Source organism: Alexandromys fortis, unplaced genomic scaffold (assembly GCF_014885135.2).
Source record: "Alexandromys fortis isolate MF-2015 unplaced genomic scaffold, M_Fortis_MF-2015_v1.1 scaffold_164, whole genome shotgun sequence".
NCBI classification, from domain to species: domain Eukaryota; kingdom Metazoa; phylum Chordata; class Mammalia; order Rodentia; family Cricetidae; genus Alexandromys; species Alexandromys fortis.
Window position 1 is genome coordinate 361328 of NW_026068047.1, and position 8328 is coordinate 369655.

An 8328-nucleotide genomic window follows, 5' to 3' on the forward strand; every position below is an offset into this window, starting at 1 on the left:
TCTGTACTCTGTCTCTTTAAAGACTTTACCCTTTTTCTTTTTAAGACATTAACTTTATTCTTTATATTCTTTTTCTTCTCTCTCCCAAGCCTACATACATGTACATTCATCCAACAGTGTCTGAATCTGTTTTACTGTGAATCTGTAATTTTTTTACTATCCAGGAGCATTTTTTAAAATGTTAAGCACTTCTTAAAAACTTAAGTTGCACCATGTACAGGTAATAGGGTACTGCCTGTGTCCTGCCCAGTCTAAGCCTTAACTGCACTGTTATTATGGCAATAACGGTAGTTCCTGCCTGAGGTCAGCAAGGAGCAGCAGCTCCTGCCTCAGATCCATTTGGTGCCCCTGAACCATTCACAGTTCCAGGCACACAGCAAGTCCACATTGGTGCACTCAGCAGTTTAATTCTGAGACTGAGTGTGTGGCACAGAAACTCTTTTCATCCAAGTTACAGCCAAATCTGACACGCAGAGCACTGCGCAGTCTGAACCGCGTCTCTGTATGACGGCAGGAATCCGCCATGCTCTTCCGCCTGCCTAAGCCTGATTCGGCCTTCTGCCCAGGTGCAGGCGGGAGCGCTGAGCCATCTGCATGGTCTCAGAGCACTCTCCTTTCCATCCCAAGTGGGAACAGAAACATCCAGTCCCATAAAAGCCTTGAAATGCTTTAAAGCCAGAGTTCACGCTGGCAGTACAGCCCCAGGAAGCCGCAGCTTTAAAATGACGCAGCTTTTTTTCTGCTGCTGTTGCTGAATCAGGAAATTTCTCTACAGCACGCCACCAACAAACATCAAAAATCTGTGTTAAACACTCTCTCCCTTATTTTTAAGCCTTCTCAGGTTTTTAAGTGGATTTAGCCCATCACGTCGGGCGCCATCTGTTGAAATAAGAGCGGCGGGGCTGCGTCCCCGGCACCCGGCCGCTCACATGGCAGGTTTATGCCCGACACATCAGCAGTGGTATTCATACTAAGTGCTTTGAGAATTTAATGAAAGATATTAATGATGCCTGATATTCCCATTATCCATCTTGCTTTTGTTAGAAGACATAGAAAACTCATTTTGACTCTTCAGGCTCAGGACAGAGAAGAGCATAGCAATGGCCTGTACACTTCGCAGAAGAAACCACTGCTCTGCTCCAGCCTCTCTTCATTATGGTAGAAGATAAGTTTAGGGTTTGTGTGTTGTCCAAGATTTTAGGAGCACGGAGGCCTGAGTTCAGGTTCCTAGCAGTCATGTGAGAAGCAGAACTTGACATCGTGCCTACATGATTCTCGCCCTTGGGATGTAGAGACAGGAAGGTTCCCTATGGCTGGGTGGCCATAGCTTCAGTGCAAAGAGAGACCCTGCTTGGAAAAAAAAAGGGGAGTGTTGATTGAAGAAGACAGTGAACACTGACCTCTATAGGCAACACACACACACACACACACACACACACACACACACACACACACAGAGAGAGAGAGAGAGAGAGAGAGAGAGAGAGAGAGTTGATACTATGACTTAACTATGAGATGAAATGAAAGCCAAACACCTAAACACTTGCTAATTAAAGAAGACATCACAAAACAGAAAGGAGCAACTCCCAAGTATTAAGAACACAACTGTAGAAAAATGCTGGGGAGGAAGCCATGACACGGAAGGCCAGCCTTGCCTTCACGCTGAGAACATTCCACACCTGCTAAGAGAAGTACCTGGAATCAGTAGCTTCCTGTGTTTCTTTCAATTCTGTGGTTGCACACCGTGACTTATGAAAGCTTCCAATGGGGTGTGACTTGGTTAGTTGATGAGAAGAGATGTCTATAGGGGATGGGGTAAAGCACGTTCGAGTGTGGGTCGGGAGGGTGTGACTTCATTTGGCTCCACAGCGCTTTGGGCTACTTTCCCCATGTTTTGGTGAGATGATGACTTCAGTAGATTAAGTCAAGACAGTCTGAAGTGTGTAGCCTTGTGCTGTGGCTCTTCTCCCACCAGAGGAATCTGGTTAAAAAAAAAAAAAGGAAGGACTAGTAATTCCAGTCAAATAATTCCTTAAAGGGATTCTTTTAAGTGCCAGTAGTGTTACTTGACCTTTAAAACAGCGTTTCCCACTTATTACTCTGACACGCAGTGGGTGTTTGGAAATAAAGGTTGGTCCTCTACAAATGCAGTAGGCACTCATACTTTTGGTTGTGAGCCTAGGCTTTAATGGCTGAGCCCTCTCTCCAGCCCTAGCTTGAATAGTTTTAATTGTAAGAAATATTCATTGAAATTCTTATTGAAAATTTGAATGAATAAATGAACGCCAACAAAGCTTTCAGGGACAAATCTGGGTCCGGGGTAATGAACTCTGGCTAACAAGGAAGGGGCTGCAGGCTCCTCTCTTGAGGCAAAATGCTCTCTTGTTCAAGGTGTCTGGTCCAGCAAATCGTGTCTCTGAGGGTAGCAGTTTTATTTACATTGGGAGAAAAAGAAAAGAAAAAGGAAGAAATGAAAGAAGGAAAGGAAGGTAGGAAGAAGAAAGAAAGCAAGAAAGAGAGAAAAGAAAGACTTAAAATTTGAAGTTGTAGTATTTGGCACATGCTGTGGGTTTTTCTAGTACACACACTCCCTGACTTGCATGGAAAAAGCTGCTTATGGTGCCCAGTGAGATGAAAACCACCCTGTGCCAGTCTGCTGTACTTGGAACCACTGCTCAACTGGCCCAGATTTGGTCTTGCTACATGTTTGGTTTTATTGAAACATTGTATTATTCATCCAAAGCTACATTTTAGGGAATATTATTAGTAAATAGCTGACTTGGCAATTTATATTAAGGGGAAAGTATCTGAAAACCTAGAACCCTGAATCTGTCCTTCCTAAAAACAAGCCCCCATACCCCTGCCAGAGTCCCTCAGGAAGTGGGAATTTGACCTGCTCAGACAATTTCTGAATGGTCTGAGCAAAACTGCCCAAGAACTTACTTTAGAAGTTGATACTCTGACTTGGCCAAGAAGGGCTAAATGAAAGCCAAGTGCTGAACCACCTGCTCATTAGAAAAAGTGTCACAGAGCAGAGTGGAGCAACTTCCAAGTGAACCGTAAAAATCCCAGCTGTGGAAGGATGCAAGAGGGGGGGGGTACTGGTGTGCAAGGCCAGCCTTGCCTTAACTCCGAGAACGTTCATTTTATTTCTTCCACACCTGTAAGGCAAGGGCCTGGACCCAACCATGTCTAGAATCCTTTTGGTGCCGACACTGCTCTATCCTGTGACTCCACGCGAGGCATCGGGAGGAAGGTTTCTAGCATGGCAGACATACAGGTAGAAATAATTGCTGTCTGAGTTTGACCCTCTCTGAATAAGGGACGCCGCTTTCCCACCATCTCCATTTCTTTGAGTCACTGTCTATAGGACGTCTGTTGACAAGAAAGAGATTCTTTGGCTCCTGTTCACATAATTTCAGAGGATGATGGGAGTTGGTGTCAAGGCATCCACTGGACTCTGTAGTAGATGCTGAGTCTACTTATCAGCACTCTAATTTGTCTGGTTCTTGACCTCCTGGGTGAGCAGTGAGGTCCAAACTCTGTCTCTTTTCTGTAAGTAGGTCTGCCTTGACTAGATGAAATCTAATTCCATGGAATTTCAGTACTGAAGAATTGGTTGATAGCAAGACCTTGTCTCAAAAAACGATCAGTCAAATTGTACACTTTTCTCATCTTAAAATAAAAAGAAAAAATCTGTTGAAAACTACAAAATCTCACTGCAGGAAAATTATACATATATTAATTTCAGAGGTTGCCTATACTTTCTGCAACTTACATTTGGGATAGCCCTTTGTTAAAAAGAATGAATTTCATCAGTACAAAACAATATTCTTCCTGAAGGGTTAGTAGCTTGGGTGTCAGAGACTCCCTGCAGGATCAGCAGTCAGGGAACCACTAGATTAGGGGTCAACATGCCAGGACAACTCAAGGTGAGGATGCCAACATGATAAAGACCCCCACCAAAATGTATGAGCTTAAAAAGCAGAAAACACATCCACAGGTGAAAGGTCCCCCAAGTTCCCTTTCTGCTCCATAAAACTTCAAGCCCCAGTGCGTGATCTCCACCTTCAATTGTTCTAATTAAAAACCGTTCTGCTCCTGTAAAGGGCAAGTCGCTGCTTCCTTCCCTTCCCACCCACGTTTATCAGTTCTGATCTAACACTCTGTGCCCCTCTTCAAGGTGGGAGGTCTCATCCATGTGGTTGTTGAACTTGAATTTCTGCCCCGCTGAATTCCACGTACACACGAGCACAGACTCTGGCTGTGAGAGGCGCACGCTCGTCAGAGAGCTTGGGACTGATGTTCCGGTGCAGGGTGGGGCCTGACCCAGTGCGCTTTACACACCTGTGTCCTCTCTCCTGAGTGTGGCTGTGTCACTGGCGCCGACTCTGTTCGGGTCAGACAATCCCGAGACTCTTCCGCTTGGACTTTTTTATTTTAACGAGTACCCTTGCATTTCTTTGACTTTGTGTTGATAAAAAAGACAGATTAGGTTACCCATTCAAAAATCCGAGACAAGATGATTCTTCTTGGCTTCTCATCTACCGTATCCAATTACCATTTTCTCTCGTAAAATGAGCAGCGCTGGAGTCAGTCTTCCACCTTTGCTTCTGGCGGAGACAAACACAAGTCCAAGTCTGGTTACTGTCTCCTCTGGCCTGGAGACATTCGACCTCCTGTGGAGAGGTTAAGAAACTGAGGGAAATCTACCAGGAGTTCTGAATTACTTGTATCCAGAGCCTTGTGCATAGGTGTGAAGCTTGGGAAGAAGTGTTTTATTTTGGTTTTTTCCTAGATTGGGTCAGGCTTTTGGTAGTATTCAATGTCTTCCTTTTCAAAAATACAAATATAAACACAGACACCCTCCCCCCCCCACACACATAGGCACACACACAGACACACAGACACACCCACCCACCTACACACATTAATAGCCAACAGCCACTTAAAACAGGTATCTATGGGCTGGAGAGATGACTCAGCGGGTAAGAGCACTGACTGATTTTCCAAAGGATATGTGTTCATTTTCCTAGCACCCACATGGTGGCTCACAACCATCTGTAACTCCAGTCCTAAAGGATCCGGTACTCACCTCTGTGGGCACTGCATGCATGTACATGGGTCACAGTCATATAGGCAGGCAAAACATCCACACACATAAAAATCAATCAACCTATCAATCAATCAATCAATATTTTGGAAAAAGGAAGAAAAGATGTATCTAAGTGAGGGAGGGCTGCAGGGATATAGGTGAAAAGGAGGCAAAAGTGAGCTAACTTCCTGGCCTGGTGGCTTTTTGTTTCCAGAAGATGTTTGGGAAAAAACAGCAAGAAGGCACAGGGGTGGGAGTCGGGTGGGGGATGGGAATGGGATGCGGGTAGAGGGGCCGTGGTAGTTTTTAAACAGGACCATGCAGGAGAAAGGGGCGGGCCAGGGTCTTACAGAATACCCAAGCCAGCATCCTCTTAGAGGACTTCCAGCCCTAGGCCTCTCACATCTTGAAGGGATAAAGTTTCCACTTTCTCTTCTGCTGTGGCTTGGTTTTTCTATCTTTCCCAGAAGCTCAATTCTTTTTCTGAGCTGAGAAGCAAACTCTGCAAACCCCTAGACAACTACCAGTACCTCCTTGTGCTAGAATTAATATGCCTTTGCAGCGTGAAATCGTTCTGAGTATTTCGAGATTAATAAAGAAAAATATTCTCTAATATAGCACATGCCAGTCTCTGGCTAATACCCAAAGAGGAGTTGGCCTCAAATAGAAGATTTTTACTAATTTATATAGACCCAAGGCTTCTGAATTCTTCATACACTGTCATCCTTAAACCTCTTTCTGGTCCTGGACAATTTAAATTGTGGCAGGAGGCTGCAGATGATGGGAGATTTGCACAGTTAGGCTATTGTCAGAATTCTTTCTTAACCACACCAGTGTTGATACCGAGGGCCTTCCTGCCCACCTGGCAGAATTATGTTTTCCCTGATGAAAGAGAGCACAGGGATTTGATGTGGCTGTGACCCTGAACCATCCATCCCCTTGGGCTGCTACTTAAGCTGTGTTCTTTGATATGGGATAAGCCTAATGGCAGGTGGTAAATCAGGGTTGTCTCCTTTTGTTCTGGAAATGAAGCTTAACTGGGGGGTCAGTCTTGGTGAACCAATGTTAGCAGAAACTTCTCAACACCCTGAACTTTAATGATGGCACAAAACTTTCACCCCCACAGTTCCTAACATGGCCGGTTAGGGCACTACGAATCTCGCAGGCATGTTGGAGGCAGAGCTCTTTTAGCTAAACTCTACTTTGTGGAACTTAATATTTCCTAAGTGGGTTTATTAGTAAATCCTTTATAGCGACAATTTGCCAATTCAAGTTTCTCCTGCATTGCCCTCACGTAAGGTCTATGGAACTCCATCTGAGAAACCATTCATGTCTGTCAGTGGCACTTGTAGACTCAGGATTTTGGTATCTAAAAACCGTGATGTTGCTATCTCAACAGTACTCTAGGCTTCAAATAAGAAACCCCCAAGTCCCAGAAATGGACGGACCCAAAGCGGCACTGATACCAACCTTGTCTTGTCACAGCCTTGTCTGTTCAGGCAGGGAGACATCTGTGGGGCTGTGGCAGGGTGGGTGTGTACTCCTGGCTTCCCTGAGGCAGAGTCCAGGAAGGTGGATCAAGGATAGAGACAAAAGCCTCAGAAGCACCAGAAACCACTTAGACCCCAACCTTCGAAAGTCACTGGGGTCACTAGCCATCTCTGGACTTCTGGTTGGCATCTGTGGGGTCCGCTCCCCCAGTGGCTGCCATCACCAACCTTGGGGCAGCCCACTCAAGCTGCCACTGAAGATCTGTTTGCGGCACCACACTCAGCGTTCCCCTCGTTCACGTGAAGTTTCTAACGTTAGTACAAAAGTATCTCAAGTGACTTCATTTTGCGTTCTTCCCTAGGAGCTTGTAAAATGTCAACGCACATGAGACATCTCTGCTGCAGGTACAGGACTGTCCTCCGTGACTCATGGCGCTATTCCGGAAACACCTCCCTGCTAGGAGACCGAGGCTCAGGACCTGACTCTGGCCTTTGGCAACCCCATTTCCGCCTTTAATCCCCAAATAACGGTGTGCCCCAGCATTTACCATTTGGTTCAGTTATATTTCATCTGTATTATTTCTGGATTCCAAATCCGCTGGCTTCCCAAGATTTATTTAGAACCTCCTTCTCAATGGCGCTTGGGAAGTTATCCAAGAAAATGTGCATAAACCGAGTAGCAAAGCGTTTACCCCCCACACGGGCTGCTAGGAGGTCAAACCCTCTGCCTTCTTTTAGTCCCCACGCTGTGAATGAAGGAACTTCTCTGGTCTGCTTAGTGCCACGTTTTCTGCTTTATAAGTGTGTTTTTTTTCTGTCTAAAATACCCCCCAAGTACTGTATTAACATACAGCATAGTGCGTGACTTACTCCGCGGCACGCCCTCCTGAGAAAATATGTATCCACTTAGTCTGTTCAGGCACGAACACACTGTTGGCTGAGTTCAGAGTCTCTGAGTCCTTGCTACAGATCCAATAAGAAACGCAGAGGAAGGAAGACGCCAAGTTGGCTGGCTAAAGGCAGCACTAACTCCAGGGGCTCCTAAGAACTTACCTTGCCTTCAGAGAGCAGTGACTCAGCCTTCACCAACAGTTTGGGACACTTTTTAGACCGCGGAAGGATTTACGGTTCTTTGAAGATTCCCAGTGCCAGCTCGCATCTGTGCCCGAGGGTGCTCCGTTCAGCTCGTTCCCTAACTCTTCCCCTTTCCATCCTGGAAGTCATCACCCATCAATCGGTCTGTCCCTTAGTTCAGGGCGTTGCTTCACCTTCAGGTCAGGGCACATACCCACATAATCACTTTCATTTGGCGTATGGACATGACTTTGAGAGAAAGCCAAGCCTCAGCAGTGCAGAGTGTGCTGTTGTGGAAGAGAGGGACATCCCCTACCATTTTTTCCCCCTAGGTGATGAGCGGGTTGGGTGAGCTGGACCTTTTCTGTCACTTTTGGAAACGACTCTGGTTTTCCTACCTTAAATGTTCGAGTACAAGTTACACTACTACAGATATTTGTAGAAAAACGCAACCACGCCTTTCGGACTGATAAGTAATTTAAAAATAATTTTATCCGTCTACAGATTCTTCGTGGCTTCCTCTTTCCTCCAGCCTTAGCAACATCTTGGTGATAACTGAAGTGCCTACGATGAGGGCTTGAAACCGCCCCCAGAGAATCATGGGGAATTGAATCAAATAGGCAAATGCCATCTGAATTAGGCCAATTTGAAACTGCTATCTCATTAGCA

The 8328-nt window shown here is 45.6% G+C and overlaps 1 long non-coding RNA gene across 1 annotated transcript; it reads right to left on the bottom strand.

Annotated features, from left to right (window-relative positions):
- Positions 1 to 6: 6 nt before the first annotated feature.
- LOC126486601 (uncharacterized) lies at positions 7 to 7929 on the bottom strand. Its single transcript, XR_007588165.1, has 3 exons — positions 6566 to 7929; positions 1680 to 1981; positions 7 to 1347 (listed from the first exon to the last, which is right to left on the bottom strand). It is a non-coding gene; the product is annotated as an uncharacterized lncRNA (long non-coding RNA).
- Positions 7930 to 8328: the final 399 nt, after the last annotated feature.